The following is a 21,919-nucleotide window of genomic DNA, read 5'->3' on the forward strand; positions in this document are numbered from 1 at the left end:
CCATGTTATTATCTTCCATATATTTTTATATGTATATTCTTCTTTACCACATATACGGGAAAAACTGAGGTGGGTGGGTAGATTAGCAGACTAGCAGTAGAATTTTATCTCTGCATAAATTGGATGCATTGAGAAAAAAAGGAAGTCACTGACAGAATAAGGAAAACAGAGTCTCTGCTAATGTGCAGAAATCTGCAAAGGAGAGGGAACTTGTTAAAAGTTAAGGAAGATAATAACATGGAGGTGATTGATGAAGCTGACATCATGAAGGAATTTTGAGACTTACACATGGGTAGTATCCAATGAGTTGTGGGAAATGAAATTCAAGGAAGATGAATTGAAAAATGAACAAAAATTGCCAAAAAGAGGAGTGGAGAAAAAGCATCAAGGGGACTATGATACCAATGGAGAATTTATTCATGAGATGCTGGAATTAGTAGAGTATCCTTGAATACTGGTAGGAGGGACCTACGGAGGAAAGAGTGATGATGGAGAGAAGGGTAATTGCAGGACTGATATCCTTCAGAGAGGGTGATGAGATGCTATACTAAAGGAGTCTGATAGGAAAATGAATCACACATTTGTAATAAGAGAGAACACTGAGATTATAGATATGGATGTCAGCTTATTATAAATTTGAGGATGGGAGATTTTCAACTTTATCAGTGAAGTGTGATGTAAGATCATCAGCTAAGAATGTTGGGAGTTGGACCCTTTGGGCCAGAGGAGAAGGTAGAAAATTGTTGTCCTACAGTGTGGAAAATAGGTTTATTAGGCAGATGAGGTAGGATTGCTGATGAGTGTTTGATGTCACTTTGTTGTCACTGGTCATGAATTTAATATGAAGTAAGTCAGTTTTTTGGTCCATTCTTAGGCACAGGTGCAGGCAAGGTAAAGGTCTGGGTTTCAATGGGACGGTGGTTTTGTTCAGGGAGAAGAATGAGGGAAGTTGTTGTGTTAGTAAGTTTGGTTTCATGAAACACTGGACACTTAACAGTTGGGTTTGGGCAGGGGAAAGTACAGAATATTATTATAGAACCTGCTCTTTCAAATGTCTTTCTTAAATCAGTGCATGACTTCTACCTTCCTCTCCCTAGCCAATAGCCATATTTGGGATGAAGCCTGTTGGGAAGCTTCAAACAGGCAGTCATGTCTAAGGGGCTTTAAATTATTAAAATATACCAGAAACACAGGACCAGTTAGCTCAGGTTTTCATACCCTGTCCTCACAGTTCTGACATAGTGGACTGAACGGTGGCCACCAGAACCTATAATGTGATCTGATTTGGAAAGGTGGTCTTTACAAATGCAATTAAGCATCTCGAGATTAGATCATCTCTAAATCCAATGACAAGTGACCCTTGTAAGGTAAGTGAAGGAGAAAACACACAGAGGAGAAGGCAATGTTAAAAAGAAAGAAGAAAGAAAGAAAGAGAAGAAAGAAGGAAGGAAGGAAGGAAAGAAGAAAAAAAAAAGGAAGGGAAAAAAGGAAGGAGAAAGAAAGAAAGAAAAAGAAAAAAGAAAGAAATTGACCAGAATAGGCAAAATTACACACACCTAAAATAAATTAATGGTTACCTAGGGCTAGGGACTGGGATGGAAAGTGACAGCTCATGGGTATGGGGTTTCTTTCCAGGGAGAGCAAAAATATTTCAAAATTAGATTGTGGTGATGTAAAGCTTTGAAAATATGCTAACATCATTGAGTTGTATACTTTAAGTGAATGTATGATACGTGAATTATTTCTCAATAAAGCTGTGAGCAAAAGAAACAAAAAAGAAAACAGAGGCAGAGGTTGGAGTTATGCAGCTGTAAACCAAGGAACAGCTGGAGCTACCAGAAGTTGGAAGAGGCCAGGAAGGATTCTTCCCCTAGAGGCTTCAGAGGGAGTGTGGCCTGCCGGCACCTTGACCTTGGACTTCTGGCTTTCAGAACTGTGGGAAAATAAATTTCAGTTGTTTTAAGCCACCGAGTTTGTGGTAACTTGTTATGGGAGCTCCAGGAAGCAAACACAACTGTCAACATGGAAATAGTTCCTGCTCCCAATAAAAGGAACAGTATCCCTAAGTAAATAGAAACAATAATAAAACTAGTAAATCTTGCCAGTGCTGACCTAGGTCTGTTGACTGCATTTGTGGCATGCGTAGGATAACTTTTAGGGCCCATCATCTGGACAGTCACTGATCTTCAACTGTATTAGTCCATTATCATGCTGCTGATAAAGACACACCTGAGACTGGGCAATTTACAAAAGAAAGAGGTTTAACTGGACTTGCAGTTCCACATGGCTGGGGAGGCCTCACAATCACAGTGGAAGACGAGGAGCAAGTCACATCTTACATGGATGGCAGCGGGCAAAGAGAGACAGTGCCAGCAGGGAAAATGCTAGATGCTTATAAACCATCAGATCTCATAAGAACTCACTCACTATCACAAGAATAGTAGGGAGGAAACCATCCCCATGATGCAATTATCTCCACATGGCCCCAGCCTTGACATGGGAGTATTATTACAATTCAAGGTGAGATTTGGGTGGGGACACAGCCAAACCATATCGTGGATCCATTGGTAGACAGTTGCCTGAAAATGTCAGCAGAGCCATCTGAAATTCTGAAATGGATAGTGGATGGCATGGGCCTGGGACTCATTTTCTTATCTAAAATGAAAAAGCACTAATATCTCATCTGAGAACTTAGTTTTTTTGAAAATTGAAAGAGAAAACTCAATGGAGAACGATTATGAAAGAAAAGGGAATGTTGTGTTAATTTGTATATTTTTTTTTTTTAGTGGAAGTAAATTAATAAGTGATTCTGTTCTTCTATTTTGGGTAAACATTTGCACAGGATCTGATTTCTATATCAGTTTTAAATAGAAATTTAAAAAGAATAATATTTGACTTTCTGCTCTTTCAGATACTTAAGGTCAAGAAACAATAACTGGAAATTGGTGGGATTAGAGTAGGGCTTTTTTGCATGTGAAAATGGAAACCTGGGATTTCACTGCTGCTGCTGACGTCAGTCATGAGGCTCCCGCTCCATGGCCTGGTGTCCCTGACTGAGCAAACAGTGAGCACGTTGTGCCATGAGAGCAGGAGTCCCAGGTGATCATGGCTTTCTCTCTCAGGCTTCCAGCGTGTACTGAAGAAACTCAAAATGGCAAACGGCGGGGGGTGTCAAGCCCCAGTTTTGCTGTTGACAATCTTATGATGGAGAACAGGGCTTGAACCTGAGCCTAAACAGGGTGTTTTTCTCCTCCTCTGAGTTTGAGATAACTGGCCATCACTGAAGAGCAGAGGGCTGACTCTAGTTATCCACCCAGAGGCTAGAACAGAAGGATCAGAGGCCTGGCTGGGCTGTCAGAGGAGTGAGGGCCAGGGAATGTGCTGGTCAGTTCACCACAGGTAAATCCACTGGTCTGGCCCAGAGGCTAATAACTGAACCGGATAAGTGAGCAGGATAAAGGGAGCCCTGGCTATTCCTTTTAATGTGGCTATAGAGAATATACCTACTCTGTACCTATCTGCCCCCACTCCCACCCCCAACCCTACTCACTGAACTCAGTGATTGGGAAGCTGTATGGGAATAAGGATCCCCAACGTGAGGCATAGGTGAAAAAAAGTCCGTTTATTTTAAAGTTTGCAGTAACTGCTGCCTCACTAATTGAATATATTACAGGACAATTGCTCATGGGAAAAAGTTAAAAATGTCTCTGATTACTTAGTAAACTTAAAATGATTAAGCTGTATTTATAACCATCAGTATAAAATGAACATTTAAATTCTCCATGGGAACTTTTCACTTGATAATGTTTCTGTTGTCAAAGAGACTGTGTCAGAAAATCAGAACTTTTTTTTCCAGCTGAAAGCAAAAAGCAAAAAAAAAAAAAAAAACCCAAACAATAAAACAGATTTCTCTTATCCTTAGCTCAGTAATGCTATCTAGTTATGTGACGAACTGTGAAATGATAAGCAGTTCCAAATAAGTTTTAAATTCAGCACAAGTAATAAAGTCCTTAGTATGAACTCAGTGAAATAGATATACAATTCCATTAATCACTGAAAGCAATTTCTGGATGTCACATGGTTTGTCCTGCCCCTGCCTGGTCCGATATGAGGTTAGGTAATTTCAGAGCCTGTAATCCGGGGAAATACTACGAAAGGAGGGAAAGGAGATGTGAAAACAGGGGTTTAGTATTTATTATTCTCTGACACTATGTAGTTAAAAAAACATCCACCTCCCATTCCTCCATCATTTTAGGGGCTCAAAATGGCAATGAAAAGCTTCATTATCAACAAGTCGTGGTGGCTTATGCCTGTAATCCCAGAGCTTTGGGAGGCCAAGGTGGGAGGATTACTTCAGTCAGGAGTTCAAGACCAGCCCGGCCAATATGCTGAAACTTGTCTCTATTAAAATTACAAAATTTAGTCATGTATAATCCTGAGTAGCTGGCATTACAGGTAGACATGGTGGCAGGTATCTATAATTCCAGCTACTCAGGAGGCTGACGCAGGAATATTGCTTGAACCTGGGAGGTGGAGTTTGTAGTGAGCTGAGATTGTGCCACTGCACTTCGGCCAGGGCAACAGAAGGATACTCTGTCTAAAAAACAATTTTTTTTTCATCATGATTGGGCATATGCAGTAACTACATGAAGTGACTATTCTCTCACAACCCACTTTCTTAACAGTATGTGACACTTTTATCAGTTCTTTTCTGGAGATGCACATCTCCATTTATGTTACTAAAATCTATCCATATAAAAGGAATTGATTTTTATAAACTTCAAGGTAGTAGTTTTATGAATTTAATAGAATTACTCCCTTAAAACTGTAAAACATTAATGATTACCCTTCTCATGTGTAGGACAGACCACCGACAATAAATTTGTAAGAACAAAAGGAAACTCGAACTGGAAGCTACTTTGGTTGTATTGCCAGCCAACTGACGTTTCTACCTTTTCTTTGCTATTCCCATTAGCTCATTTTGTAACACATTTAAAAATTATTATTTTTATTAATACTCAAGATTTTTACATATGTATGGGGTACATGTGATATTTTGATTCATGCATACAATGTGTAATGATTGCAGTATTTAGGATATCCATCACATCAAACATTTATTACTTCTTTGTGTTGGGAATATTTCAGTTAACAACAGCATATTGTATATTTCAAAATACCTACAAGAGAAAATTAGAAAATTGAAGCATATTTTGATGACATACTTTTCTAGTTTCTTTAAACAGTATGGACGGGGGATCTTCTCTGTTATCCTCACTGAAACAATGACATCCCCATCCATGAGAATTAATGCTTATTACTTAATACCCTGATTCAGATGCTGGTGTTAGTGCTTTACATTTGTTAATGTATTCAATCATTATGATAAACCATACAAAGAAGGTTTATTAGGTCATTCTTGCATTGCTGTAAAGAAATACCTGAGGCTGGATAATTTACTAAAAATGAGGTTTGATTGGCTCACAGTTCTGTAGACTGTATGGGAAGCATAGTGCTGGCATCCGCTTCTAAGGAAGCCTCGGAAGCTTCCAATCATGGCAGAAGGCAAAGAGGGAGCAGGCACATCACGTGGTGAAAACGAGCAAGATGGAGAAAGGGGACACACACCTTCAAACAACCGGATCTCATGAGAACTCATTCACTACTGTGAGGACATGACCAATCCATGAGGGACCTGCTTTCATGACCCAAACACCTCCCATTGGGCCCCACCTTCAACATTGGAGATCACATTTCAACATGAGATTTGGAGAAACAAATATGCAGAGGGTAGTGGTTTTTATCCAGTTTTACAGACGAAAAAGGAGGGGCAGTGGTGATAGAGGCCCAGGTAGTCAGACTCAAGCACACGCTCCCACCCATCAGGCTACCCTTCCACTCTCCACTTTTATTTTCAAAGGCCATTTTGTTCACAGGGAATCCTGAACTGTTTCTTCCCTTGAATCCTCTTCCCGTAAAGGTTGTTGAGAATTCTCAGAAGGTTAAAGGACTTGCTAAAATGTGCACAGTGAGTGAAGCTGGATGTAAAACCAGGCCTTCTGATCTCAAATCCTATTAGCTTTAATGACATCACACTACTGGATATAGCTGAAGTTTTCAACTTAGGAGAAACTGGCTCTGAAACAAAATAGTTGGCAATATTTCACTTCTTTCAGAAATAAAATCCAGATGGATTTAAGAATTAAATCTTGTAAATCAAACCATAAAAATACTGGAGGAAAATTTTGGTGAATATGTAATCTTGGGGTGGCAAGGGCCATTCTAAAAATGGCCCTAAAGTATGAAAAATGGATACATTAGATTTCACAAAAATTAAAAAGTCAGTATGTAAAAACACTGCATATAAAAATGAAAGGCAGGCTGGGATCAGTGGCTCATGCCTGTAATCCCAGCACTTTGGGATGCCAAGGCGGGAAGATCACCTGAGGTCAGGAGTTCGAGACCAGCCTGGCCAATATGGTGAAACTCCATCTCTACTAAAAATACAAAAATTAGCCGGCGTGGTGGCAGGCACCTGTAATCCCAGCTACTCAGGAGTCCGAGGCAGGAGAATTGCTTGAACTGGGGAGGTGGAGATTGCAGTGAGTCAAGATGACACCATTGCACTCCAGCCTAGGCGACAAGAGTGAGACTTTGTCTCCAAAAAAAAAAAAAAAGAAAAAGAAAAAAAAATTGGCAGGAGTGTGCACATTCTTTTCTTGCTAACTTGCTTAGCCTCAGGCAATTTCTGTTACCTTTGAGTGAAGTAAAATCTAAATCATGGTCCTCACTGGGAGTGGATTCCTCCCATAGGACTTTGACAATCTCTGGAGACATTTTTGATTGTGAGGACTGTGTGGGGGTTGTTGCTACTGGCATCTAGCAGGAAGACGCCTGGCATCCTGCAGTGTACAGGACAGCCCTCATGACAGGGAATGATCTAGTCTAAGTGTCAGCAGTGTCTAGATGGAGAAATACTGACCTCCGGTTGTAAATATTCCTTCAAACAATCTCTCAGAGCAAAAACAAAACAAAATGGCACCAGCCTGGTTGGCCAATATTTTGGAAAGAAAGAGGGCTTTGGTTTTATTTCTGATTTATTTTGCACACCACTCTCAGACTTTTCACAAATAAAAGGGAAGTTACAGGCATTATGGGTGTGAAGTCAAAGTAACAGTTTTCACCATGGCACATACATGGTCAAGTATATTTCTTAGACTCTCTCTCTTTTTTTTTTTTTTTTGTAATCCCCACTTCAAAACCCCAAATCAAAACTTATCTAAATATCTTTGGTAAAAATACACATCCAAGTTTTGCATTATTTGGATTCTTACCACTTTAACTCTACGTTCATATTTTCCTGCTGCATTTTTAACTTTCTAACTAGCTTTAATGGGCATTTTATATGAACTCCTTCTAAAGTTTTTGTCCAAAAGTAAAAACGTATTGACCTAATGTCATAGTGTATTTTACTATCATTTTAAAATTGTTTTAATTTGTGTGTCTTTTATTTTCATGGCCCACTGGTTTCACTTGTTTGTGAGAATAAGTTCATATGGCTTGGCTTAATTTCACAGATGCATATAAAAGTTTCCTTTAGTTGCTGTAAAAGTAACTGTGAATTATGAGCATGTGTTCTAGAAATGTTCACAGCTTCTCCATTAGGAACACTCAGATGATTGGAAAGTTACTAAAACTGGGGTTCCAAGAAAAAAACAGTGGATAAGTGTTTAACTCCTTTAGCATTGATTCTTTCCTGAAAGGCAAATCTTTAAGACCGCTGGTTCTTTATATGTTAAGTGTGGTTTGTCATTAGGAATTTCATCTGGTTATAAGTGACAGGCATGATCGCTGACTAGAGCAGGATAGGGTTTTATTGTTTCACTTTTGTAAAATTGATCTGGAGACAGGAAGTCTACGACTTGAGGTGGTGTGGTGGCACCATCTGTTCATTTCAAATTGAAGCTCCTTGCTTTGAGTTGCTTTATGCTCAGCGCATGGCTTCTGCCTTCAAAGTCCCCTGTTGTTCACGTTGAGGACTGGACCTCCAGCCATCACCTGCACATTTCATTCCAGAGAAAATGAGGGAAAGCAGGACAAAAGGGTGGCCATGCCTTTTAAGGAGGTGTCCTAGCAGTCCCATGTAATAATTCTGCTAACATCTCATTGCTGGAATTTAATCTCTGTCAGGGAGGCTGGGAAATGCGGTCCTTGAGCTGGGTACATTGCCACATCCAGTAAGATTGGGATTCTGTTACTAATGAGAGAGACTAGAAGAGGAGTTTTACAGTTAGCAGTCTCTCTGACAAGTTTTTCCAAACTTTTAAAGTTAAGCAATCATGTTTTTCCCAAAAAAATTCTATTTGGGAGTTCGCTCATTTTCACTGCTTTCTTCTGACACTGATTTCTCTCTCAGCCCTTCCAAGATTCCTGAAGATTTCCATGGAACCTTGAGGGTATGATGGGTTTGAAAATCATTAGCTAATATAATTTCAAAGGTGTCTTATTTTTAAAAAAAATTTGATTCTTTGACTTTGTTGATTTGTAGGATAAATAATATCTAAAGAATCACATTTCTCAGTGATGATGACAAGCTTTAAAATTTTTTTATTTTTGAGACAGGGTCTTGCTCTGTCACTTAGGCTGGACTGTAGTGGCATGACCACAGCTTACTGCAGCCTCCACCTCCTGGGATCAAGCGATTCTTTCACCTCGGCCTCCCGAGTAGATGCGACCATAGGCACCTACCACCATGCCTGGCTATTTTTTTTTTTTTCTTTTGAGATGGAGTCTTCCTTTGTTGCCAGGCTGGAATACAGTGGCATGATCTCAGCTCACTGCAACCTACGACTTCCTGGTTCAAGTGATTCTTCTGCCCTCCCGGGTTGCTGGGATTACAGGCACACGCCACCACGCCCAGCTAATTTTTGTATTTTTAGTTGAAAAGGCCAGGATTGTCTCTATCTCCTGACCTCATGATCTGCCCGGCTTGGCTTCCCAAAGTGCTGAGATTACCAGTGTGAGCCACCACACCTGGCCTAATTTTTTGAAAAAATATTTTTAATTTTGTAGAGATGGGGTCTCCTTATGTTGCCTAGGCTGGTCTCAAACTCCTGGGCTCAAGTGATCCTCCTGTCGAGGTCTCCCAAAGTGCTGGGATTATAGGTGTGAAATACCACACTCAGCCATAACAAACTTTAAAAAACTGTGGTTGTTGGGCCGGGCGCGGTGGCTCACACCTGTAATCCCAGCACTTTGGGAGGCCGAGGCAGGTGGATCACGAGGTCAAGAGATCGAGACCATCCTGGTCAACATGGTGAAACCCCGTCTCTACTAAAAATACAAAAAATCAGCTGGGCATGGTGGCACGTGCCTGTAATCCCAGCTACTCAGGAGGCTGAGGCAGGAGAATTGCCTGAACCCAGGAGGCAGAGGTTGCGGTGAGCCGAGATTGCGCCATTGCACTCCAGCCTGGGTAACAAGAGTGAAACTCCGTCTCAAAAAAAAAAACAAAAACTGTGGTTGTTAAATTATAGGTGTCAAAAACAATGTTTTAATTCAGTTTTCTTAATGGGAGCATTCCATTCATGGAACAATACCCCATTTTTCCTCTGGTCCTCACCAAAAATGAACTGGGATCGTTTGTATTCTATTTGATGCAGTATTGATTCTGATATCCTCTGGGTCTAAAGTCATTAATAAAGTTATCATTCGGGATGTCACCAGATCCAGGGTAGAATAAATAATGTTACACAATAATCTAGTTGCACTACAAACATATGAAAAAACTTCAATGAGAGTGGTGAGGAAGAAAGCATTGACCTTACTACATGTGAAAATGAGTTGAGACTCTAAAGGCAAAGCGTTAAATATATTTAAATAAATCGTTGTATTTATTTATCTTTCTTTCCTGTTTTCCTCTTAGTAGTGTTGGTGTAAGTTAGTTGTTCTGAATATGTTCAGGGGTGTTTGAATCTGTTGTGTTTTCTGGGGTCATTTGTAAGGCACATATTGTTCTCCCTATACCTCAAAAATAATTCTAGTTTTACCACTAAACTAAGGCATTGTAGAAAGTATATGGGTGTTAATAGCGCACACCCTTATACTCAAATATCATTTCTACCACTTAATAGCTGTGAGATTTTCAGCAAATTAATTTTCCTAAAATATATCTTCATTTACAAGAGTGACAATGATGTCCATCTTGTTGATTTTTTTGGGTTATAGAAAAATAATACATTGTAGGCACTTTATAAATGTTAGTTTCCTTTTGTGAAGAGTACAAGTTACTTATATCATAAAAAAGCTTCAGGCCCTTCTCTGATAGTGAAGAACCAGAGGAAGATGGGGCATAGAGAAGGAATCAGAACTATTAAGATGGTGATGGCTTGGTCTGGGAATCCATGTCAAGGAATGGAGGAGCCTTGATTATAGCAGGCAGGTTAGTATATTTAATCTCACGCTTACATATAATACCATCATTGTACACACACACACACACACACACACACACACACACACACATCCACCCCACACTGTGTGAATACAAATCATGAAACATCAACAGAAATGCAACAGCAAAAGAGAGTTTGTATTTTCTAGAATTGTACGTTGTGATTCTAAAATTTCTTGGCTTTAGAAAGTGGTATTGGTCTGATTCAGGTTTATTCTTGGCTCTCACATGAAAACAACAGGCCTGGCCAAAGGCTAAATTATAAATCTTTCAGGTTTGACTTTGGCAAGCCTCCTCCTTTCAGCACCTTCCTCAACTCCAGGACAAAGTGGGGGCTGGGGGAGGCATGGGAAGGTGTTGACCAAAAAAAGGCGAGGCTGTGTGAAGACATTTTTTCCAGCTATAGGGATGTGAGGAAATGGTGCTAGACATATCATTTCTTGGGGTGCAAACTTCCTACTTTGAGAAACACTGCCTTGAGAGATAGCTCCAAAACATGTTCCCTTTTTCTGGAAGACTGTAGCTGATAAAGGCATTTCACCCAGACCTGGATCAGTGAGAGGGAATTCCAAAGAAGGCAGAAGCATGTTAAGAGCACATTTGTTGAGAAAAAATCATAAGATACTAGTCTCTACAGCAGCTTTTTATTTCTCTTCGTGTATCATCTTCCTTCATTTATGAATATTTCTTGACTCAGCCTATTTCCAAGGTATTGACTTCACAATACCTGCAATCTCCAACCTCACCAGCTGTAGGCATTTAATCCGCCAAGAGGTTCAGCTGACTCTAGTCCTTGTACCAATATCAGAGACCAAAGTCTCCTGATGTCTTGCCTCCTCATTGCTGGTATTTGGGGCCTGGGTTTGATTTACTTCATGTAAGTGAATATCTGCCTTGGTTTTCTGACCCGCAGTGCAGCTCCTCTTAAGCCTGGTCCTGATCTTCATTCAGTAAGTTGTGCCAGGGCCTTGACATGGTTGATCAAAATTAGATTTCTTTCACCAGGGACAATCTCATCCTTGCCTTACCCAGGCCTTCTAGGTGAAGTGTATCTCACATGCTTCCTCCTAATGGAGGTGTGTGAATTTTTATTGTCTGGCCCAATAATTGTATCAAGTTATCTTCCATATTGCTATTACTCCAGCCGTAATAGGTTTGCTGAGCCTCATTGGGCACAGTGATAGGCATGTTTGATGCTATTGTTTGAATGTATGTGTCCCTTCAAAATTCATGTGTTGGAACTTAAACCTTAAGGTGATGGCTTGAGAGGTGGAGACCTTTGGAATGTGATTAAGTCATGAAAGATTCACCCTCTTGATTAGTGCTGTTAGAAAAGAGTTTGAAGCAAGTAACCTAGTGTCTCTTGCCCTTTGATCTCTTCTGCCATGTGAAGACACAGCATTTGTCGCCTCTGGAAGATGCAATAATAAGGCACCACCTTGGAGGCAGAGAACAGTCCTCATCAGCAACAAAGCCTTCTGGCTCCATGTTCTTGGATTTCACAGCTGCCAGAACTATGAGAAAATCGATTTCTGTTGTGTATAAATTACCTAGTAGGTAGTATTTTGTTATAGTAGCAGGAAGAGACTGTGACAGTTGCTCACTCTATTTGAGTGAGTTAGACGTTCTAATAGTAGCCACACAAGCCTGTATGACCACGGCCAGCATATCTCACGGCAAAGCTCCTAAAGAAGAGTGCTCATTACAGCAGTAATTGTATTTGGACAATATAATTGTGTGGGTGAATGATTGGCATAAAAGATTAGGATCAGAAAGAATGTCAGAGAAGGCTGATTTTAAATGCCATCTTCATACAGTGTTAAACTCCAGTATGTTTTTAGGTTGGTTTCTGGACTTTGCCTTTTATTCAGCTGAGCTTTCAGTCCCTCCCTGCATCTTTACTACTCTACCATAATTATTTGAACTTTAAATACAAGTTTTAGTGTATTATTAAAACACTTTTTATGATATTTTTTCAAAAATTTCTTATGAGGATTTACTTGGCTTCAATTATTTGGGGAAATGTTTTCCTTTTCTGATCTCTTTTGTATTTTTGGCATTTTCCTCTGCATTACTGAGAAAACTTCTCAAGGTTTTATCATTTATTCTATTTGATGCAGTATTGATTCTGTTATGCTCTGGGTCTAAAGTCATTAATAAAGTTATCATTCAGGATATCACCAGATCCAGGGTAGAATAAATAATGTTACAAAATAATCTAGTTGCACTACAAACATATGAAACAACTTCAGTGAGAGTGGTGAGGGAGAAAGGGTTGAACCTACTACATGTGAAAATGAGTTGAGACTCTAAGACTAAAGGCAAAGGGAGCCGCACATAAACACTGTGCTCTAACTGATACAGTTGTTTCACACAGGGGTACAAACTAACAATTCCCATACCACTACACATGTATACTGGAATTGAACAATTACATAAATGGATGGCAAATGGTGCAAGTCAGGTTTTTCACTGTTGGAGTAGGAGGTTATAAATAAGCAAGAGATGGAGAAGAAAATGATCCCTGTGGCAATTGATTAGATTTGTCAACCTCTGTATGAACTCATGCTTAGCTTAATACAGCTACAGATGGGTATGTATGGAATAGTTATAGATATGTATATATTCTTGAGTTAATGTATACACATATATTTTCTTGTTCTGTCAGCTGAGAGGTGGGCCTAGAAGCAATGGCACTCCATTAGCAATGAGCATCCATGGCACCCAGATCTTGGTTTCTAATACCTTTCTCCAATAAAAGGAACAAGGGCTCTTTGGAGAAATAGCTGATTTTTGAACTGGGTAGGGAAGGAAATATACAAGATGAGCTTGGAGCATCTTATAGTGCCAGAAAGTAAGAAAGTGCTAAAACAAAATATCTGCAGTGATGGGGGGTATGCCAAAGGGATACAGGAGCCAACTGAAAGAGCTTCCAATGGCCAAAGCCAGAACAATTTGAGCAATAAAATAAAGTATTATTGGATTATAACCAAAAGAACAAGATAAATATTTATGAGTCTATACTTATATAAGTAAACGATTGAATAAATAAATATATGTGAAAGATTAAACAAATTGCCCACATAGAAAATTTCAAATAATTTATGCGGATACTCTGCCCTTACAAAGGTGGAACATAGCTCCTCACTCCTTACGTGTCAACTCTGTATAGTGACTTCTTTTCAAAGAATACAGTATGGATGGGGGAAAAGTAACTTTGCAGGGGAGAAATACCACAAACACTACCTCAACCAGCTGAACAAGTTCTATATCAACAATTCTAAGTCACATATTATCCCTAAATGATGTGATAAAAATTGTATTTTACCTCTGTGGTCTTCCTTCCCAAAGCACATAACACCAGCCATTATGAGAAAAATAATCAACTTAATCCCAGTTGAGGTATATACTATAAAATATGTGACTAGTACTCTTCAAAACTGTCAAGGTTATCAAAACAAGGAAAGACTTAGAAACTGTCAAAGAGCCTAGGGAGATATGATATACAAAACTATTGTGGTCTCCTGGGCAGGATTCTGGAATAGAACATAGATATTAGGTAAATTCTAAGAAAATTCAAATAAATTATGAGCTTTAGTTAATACAAAGTGCATTGATTTATAAATGCATTAATTGTGACAAAAACACTATACTAATATTAAGTACAAATAAGAAAAACTGGATGTGGGATATATGGTAACTTTTTGTATTATCTTTGAAATTTTTACATAAACCTAACATTATTCTCAAAAAAGTTTAGTTTCAAAATGGATTTATGGCATTTTTTAATGTTGTCAGCTCTTTTATCATCTGTCTCATCTTTTTTTCATTTTTATGTAGAGTTTTGCCTTATTTAATTTCCCTGTGAAAGGTACCAGATCTTCTTTAAAATTTCATTCCATTTCCTGTAATTTTAAAAAGCATGTTCTCCAGACTTTGACATCTAATAAAAGTGAAACAGGGACTAGAGTTGAAGGACTTGAAGTTACCTTCAAGTATAAGGTAACTTGTATTTGAAACATCCAAAATAGAAACAAAATAAAACAGATGATATACACAAAACAATAGTTTTTAAGACACCGTATCAAACAGTGAAGGACAGTGAACCCTAATAGATGGTAAACAAATGAAGTAAGCCCTGTAATTGTCCAAGCTTACTGCCTTGACAACGCACCACAACAAGGAGGGGAAACCCACGGGAAGCACGATAGGCTCTTTGAATTAGGAAAACATAGCTGAGAGTCCAGATGGAACCTGGCTGCCAGAGTCTGTAGGACAGAGTACTGGGGAGGAGAAAACTATGTAGAAGGAGAACACTGAAGATATCCAGAGATCCACTTTGAGTATTCAGCATTGTATAGCATGGCATATGAGAAAGAAAATAGTTGTGAGAAGAAAATTCAAAATAATTATGGAGAATAGTGCCTGGTGTTCAACTGGGCCTCAAAAAGTGCCTGTATCCAGCAGTTAGAGTGGGAAACTTTATAATTAATGGATCATTGGATAGAGTACCCAGAAGGGTTTTGACTCAGTAGTGGGAAATAATGATTACTATAGCTAAAATGTTTCTTTGGTCCTGTCTAGCAAACCATCATAGCAAGATCCAAAAGGATCAAACCATTTCCAAAATTCTTAATTACACACCAGAACAAAGCTTGAGAATATAGAAATAAAAAAAAATCCACCATCCAACAAGGCAAAATTAACAATATCTGATATCCAATTAAAGATTACTAGATATACACAGAAGCAGGGAAATATGACCAATTATGATAAGAGAAATAGTCAATGAAAATCAACCTAAAACTAACACAGATATGGAGACTCAGCAGACAAGGACAGTAAAATAGTTATTATAATTGAATTCTGCATGGTAACAATGTTAAATAGAGAAATGTAAGTTATTTTAACAATCGAAATGAAACCTCTAAGATGAAAACTATGTAAGATGAAAACTATGTAAGATGAAAAATGCAGGGATGCGATTAATGGCAGATTAGACGTTGCAGAAAAATATCATTAAACTTGAAGACAAAGCATCAGAAACTATCAAGATAAAACACAGAAAAAAATGTTTAATGAAAAGAGCATTAGTAAGTTGTGAGACATCATTAAACAGCATATATATGCAATTAAGTCTCCAAAAGAGAAGAGCGATAAGGGAACAGAACAAAATATTTGAAGAAATTATGACTGAATGTTTTCCAAGTTTGATGACAACTATAAACCCATAGCTTGAAGAATCTAAGTAAATTCCAAATAAAAGAAACAAAGAAAGCTACAATAAGCCATGCCATAATGAAATTTCTCAGAACCAGTGATAAAAAAAAGAAAGCTTACAAGGAGGCAAAGTATAAATTATGAATAAGAGAACAAAGATGAATGTGAAAGATCTCTTGTCAGGAATAATTTAAGCAAGACAGTGAAGTAACATCTTGAAAATATTGAATGAAAAAACTGTCAATTTAGAATTCTCTACCCAGGAAAAAGAAACTTTAAAAAATGAAGAGAAAATGAAGACATTTTCAGATTTAAAAAAAATTGTCATCAGCTCTAGGAGAAATGATAAATATTTATGCACCTAATAATAAAGGTTCAAAATACATGAACCAAATTCTGATACAGCTATAGGGAAAAATAGACAAATCCACAATTATAGTTGGAGATTTCTATACCCCTCCTTCAATGATTGATAGAACAGGTATATAGAAGATCAGTAAGCATATAGGAGACTTAAACAACACCACCAACTAACTGGAAATTTATAGGATACTCTACCCAGCAACAACAACAAAAACACATATTAGTTTCAAGTGTACACATAGCATTTATCAAGATAACATATATTCAGGGCCACATGACAAGACTAAATAAATTTTAAAGAATTCAAATTATATGAGGTGTGTTCCCTCAACTAGAATGAATTAAATAAAAAATCAATAATAAAAAGAAAGACCTTTGTAACTATTTGAAAATATTTGGAAAATAGCACACTTTTAAATAACTCAAGGATTGAAAGGAAATCAAAAGAAAAATTCGAAAGTGTTTTTAGCTAATTGAAAACACAGCATATAAAAATGTGTGGGATGCTACAAAGCAGTATTTAGGGTGTGGTTTGTAGTACAATAACTGTATTATAAAGTTAACATAGCAAACTGTACAGTATATTATAGAGTATAGGAAACTATAAGAGAAGAAAATTCTCAAATCAGTGATCACTGCTCCAACTTAAAAACTGGAAAAAAAAAAAAAGAGAGAGAAAACAAACCCAAAGTGAGCAAAAAAGCTAATAATGTCAGAGCAAATCTAAATAATATAGAAAACAGTTAAACATTATATCAAATCATTAAAATCAAAAGATATGTCTTTGAGAAAAATGAATATAATTGATAATCCTCTAGAGAGACTAGAAGAAAAGGAGAGAACACACAAACTACCAATATCAGAATTTAGAGAGGTGATATCACACTAATACCTACAAATATTAAGTGGATAATGAAAAAACATTATGAACAACCTTATTTCAGTAACTTCAGTTTAGATCAAATGAATAAATTCCTTGAAGGATGTAATCACCAAATTTCTCTCAAGAAGCAATACAGGACAAATTTTGGGATGATGCCCTGAGAATCTTCTTCTGATAGAAGCTCCACTCTGTATAGGTGTGGTCAAGAAGGCTTTCTTTTTTCCAAGTGGAGGGTTATGGCATCTCCCTGGAAGAAGGTTGCCACCTTGTTATCCCTTTAGATGTTTGTTGTGGAGGTGAAATTCTGGATTTGTGCAGTCAGGAGTTTGGAGGTCCCTTCCTCCACCCCATTCTTACTCATGGGGTAGAAGCTCTATTCCAAGAACAAAACATGGAGAATATGGGGGCTGTGATTATACTCACCCTAGCTTGCTCATGGGGCAGAATTTCCACACTAAAATAGGCAAGGTGAAATGATCAGAGACTACTGCTCCCACACAGTACTCTACTCATAAATTCCAGTGTTGCTCAGAGAGAAGTGGGCCACTATTCCTGTTCCTGACTCCAGAGCAGTGGCTCAGAGATTTTCCCAGGAGAGGGGACAGACCGTAAGAAGAGATAGCTCCAAAGCTCTCCTCAAAAGAACAGTTTTAATTTACAATAAAGTGTTGGAAAGTTAAAGTCAAAGGGCGCTTTTGAAAGCAATAGAAATTTTGGTAACAGGCAATTAAGAAGAAACTTGTAGCTCAATGAGAGCAGCAAGCTAAACTGTAGGCTAGCTAGCACTCCTGTGATTAAAAAAAAGCTCAAAGACTGGCCTGAAAAACTGCTCTTGTGAAGATGCCTAAATTTAATTAATCAGACTGTGGAGCAATTTATGCCCCATGGCATCATCAAAACGAATAGAATAATCAGCTGGCAATTAGTGGAGCTAACAGCTGGCTGTGATACCAACAGAGACAGACAGCCTAATGGGGAAAGAAATAGTCAAACTGCTGTTAACACAGGATAACTGTTTTTCCTGAAGGCTGTACCCTCTGAGTAAGGACATCAGAGATTTCATACTGTGAGGGAAATATACCTAACTAAAATAGTCCATTCGAATTATTAAACAAATAAGCAAACAGAAATCCTGGAGAATTGGGAAAGGTGTGATAGGGCTTAGCATTCAGAGTTGCTGCCATATGGACTAAAAAAAGTACCATTTAAATAAATATGTAAGACATGAAGAAGCAGGAAACTGTGATCCATATGCAGGAAAAAGTTGGAGCAACATCACTGTATTTCAATGAGATTAAGTATAAATCTGAAGTAGTTTCTTTCAAGTTAAAATGTATATGGTAAACTGTAAAACAATTAATAAAGAAATAACTAAAAAAAAGCTAAAGGATACTTGAAGCAACTAAAATGCTACATTACAAAATTTTACTTAGTGTAATAAAAAAAAGCAGTAGAGAAGAAATAGAACAAAAAGAAAAACATGAGACATAGGGAAAACAAAAAGTAAAATGGCAGAAATAAACCCAACATTATCAACAATAGCATTAAGTGTAAACGAATTAAATAATTTTAAAAAAGACAGAGAATGTCAAATTAGATTGGAAAACAAGGTTTAATTATATACCATCTCTAGGAGATAAACTTTGGATTCAAAAGATACACATATATTGGAAGTAAAGGGAAGAAAAATATATATAACATACAAAGAGCAACCAAAAAGAAAGCTGAAGTGGCTATAGCAATATCAGAGAAAATATATTTTCAAAATAAACTTTAAAACAAAAATGTTTTAAAGAGAAACATTTTTAATGATAAAGGATAAATAAATTAGAAAGATATAACAATTACATATACATGTATATTATATGCACCTAACAGCAGAACCCTCAACACCAGAGAACTAAAGAGAGAAATAGATAATTTTCAGAATACAGTTGGAAGCTTTAACATGTTACTTTCAACAATAGGTAGAACAAGTAGGCAGAAAGGCAAAAAGGAAATAAAAGACCTGAACAACACTATAAACCACTAGACCTAACAGACATGTATGAAACACTCCATCTTCAACGACATCAGAATACAGATTCTTGTCAAGCACACATGGAGCATTATCCAGTAAATAAAATGGTAAGGCATAAAACAAGCTTCAATAAGTATAAAGAAATAGAAGTAATACAAAATATGTTCTCCAACCACAAATGAATGAAATTAGAAATCAATAGTGGAAAGAAATTAGGGAAACACATTCATAAATAACAAGTAGATCAATAAAGAATTATCAAAAAAGAGGAATTAGAAAATCATTTGAGATGAATGAAGACACAACATACCATAATATATGAGATGCAGCTAGAAAAAATTAGTGCTTAGAGGTTAATTATAGTTGTAAATGCCTATATTAAAAATGAAGAAAGAACTCATATTAACAACCTTATCTTCCACATGAAGACACTGGAAAAAATCACAGCAAACTAAATTTAAAGTAAACAGAATAAAGAGAATAATAGTGGTTACAGTGAAAATTAGTAAAATATAGAATAGAAAAGCAATACAGAAAATAAATGATTTTCAATACAAAAATAAATTTTTATCATTCATGTCTTTTAAATGATCAAAAAATTGAAAAATCTTTAGCTAGATTAATCAAGGAAAAAAGACAGAAGAGTCAAATTATTAGAATCAGGAGTGAAACAAAAGACATCACTACAGATCTAACAGAAATAAAAAAGGATTATAATGGGAATGATATAAACAATTGTATGTCAAAAATTTAAGTAATTAGATAAAATGTATAAATTCTTAGAAAGACACAAACTATAGAAAATGACTCAGAAAGAAACAGAAAACTTGAATACACCTATAACAAATTATAACAAGCGAAGAAATTAAATTAATAACCACAAACCTACCTGCAAGGAAAAGCCTAGGCCTAGATGGTTTTGTCAACGTATTCTAGCAAACCTTTAAAAAATAATTAACACCAATTCTTTAGAAAGCCTTCCAAAAAACTAGACAAGAAAGGACAATTTCCCAGCTTATTTTAGAAGCTAGCATTATACTAATACTAAAATCAAAATATCACAAGAAAACAAAACTGCAAACCAATGTTATTTCTAGAATTTTTATAGTGTCAGGTCTTAAATTTAAGTCCCTAATACCATCTTGAGTTGATTTTTGTATAAGGTGAGAGTTGAGGATCCAGTTTCATCCTCCTATGTGTGGCTAGCTAATTATCCCAGCATCATTTGTTGAAAAGGGTGTCCTTTCCCCACTTTATGTTTTTGTTTGCTTTGTTGAAGATCAATTGGCTGTAAGTATTTGGGTTTATTTCTAGGCTCTCTGTTCTGTCCGACTGCTCTGTGTGCCTGTTTTTATACCTGTACCATGCTGTTGTGGTGCCTATGGCCTCTTAGCATAGTTTAAAATCAGGTAGTGCGATGCCTCCAGATTTTTTCTTTTTGGTTAGTCTTGCTTTGGCTATGTGGGCTTCTCTTGGGTTTCATATGAATTTTAGAATTGTTTTTTCTAATTCTGTGAAGAATGATGGTGGTATTTTGATAGGAATTGCATTGAATTTGTAGATTGCTTTTGGTCATTTTCAAATATTGATTCTACCCATTCATGAGCATGAGATGTCTTTCCATTTATTTGTGTCATCTACGATTTCTTTCAGCAGTGTTTTGTAGTTTTCCTTGTAGAGATCTTTTGACTCCTTGGTTAGGTATATTCCTAAGCATTTTTTTTTTTTTTTTGCAGCTATTGTAAAAGGGGTTGAGTTTTTAATTTGATTCTCTGCTTGGTTGCTGTTGGTGTATAGAGGAGCTACTGATTTGTGTACATGAATCTTGTAACCAGAAACTTTGCTGAATCCTTTTATCAGTTCTAGGAATTTTCTGGAGGAGTCTTTAGGGTTTTCAAGGTAAATGATCACATCATCAGCAAACAGTGACAGTTTGGCTTTCTCTTTACCAGTTTAAATGCCCTTTATTTCTTTCTCTTGTCTGATTGCTCTGGCTAGTACCATATTGAAGAGGAGCAGTGACAGTGGACATCCTTGTCTTGTTCCAGTTCTCAAAGGGAATGCTTTCCACTTTTCCCCATACAGTATTATGTTTGCCGTGGGTTTGTCATAGATGGCTTTTATTAAATTATGGTATGTCCCTTGTATGCCGACTTTGCTGAGAGTTTTAATCATAAAGGGATGCTGTATTTTGTCAGATGCTTTTTCTGCATCTGTTGAGATTATCATGTGATTTTTGTTTTTAATTCTGTTTATGTGGTGTATCACATTTAATGACTTGCATAGGTTAAACCATCTCTGCATCCCTTGTATGAAAGCCACTTGATCATGGTAGATTATTTTTTTGATATGTTGGATTTGGTTAGCTAGTATTTTAGTATCTATGTTCATCAAGGATATGGGTCTGTAGTTTTCTTTTTAGGTTATGTTCTTCTCTGGTTTTGGTATTAGGGTGATGATGGCTTCATAGAGTGAATTAGGGAGGGTTCCTTCTTTCTCTATCTTGTGGAATAGGGTCATTGTGTTATGACCCTCTTTGTCTCTTTTAACTGCTGTTGCTTTAAAGTTTGTTTTGTCTGATATAAAAGTAAGTATCCGTGCTTGCTTTTGGTGTCCATTTTCATGAAATGCCTTTTCCACCACTTTACTTTATGTGAGTCTTTGTGTGTTAGGTGAGTCTCCTGAAGGCAGCAGATAGTTAGTTGGTGAGTTCTTACCCATTCTGTGGTTCTGTATTTTTTTTTTTTTTTTGAGATGGAGTCTCTCTCTGTTACCCAGGCTGGAGTCCAATGGTGCAATCTTGGCTCACTGCAACCTCCATCTCCCGGGTTCAAGCGATTCTCCTGCCTCAGTCTCCCGAGTAGTTAAGGTTACAGGTACCCACCACCACATCTGGCTAATTTTTGTAGCAGAGATGGTGTTTTGCCATGTTGGTCAGGCTGATCTTGAACTCCTGACCTTAGGTGATTGGCCTGCCTCG

The sequence above is a fragment of the Sapajus apella genome, unplaced genomic scaffold (assembly GCF_009761245.1).
Source record: "Sapajus apella isolate SASKATOON/1434 unplaced genomic scaffold, GSC_monkey_1.0 scaffold21, whole genome shotgun sequence".
Lineage (NCBI taxonomy): Eukaryota > Metazoa > Chordata > Mammalia > Primates > Cebidae > Sapajus > Sapajus apella.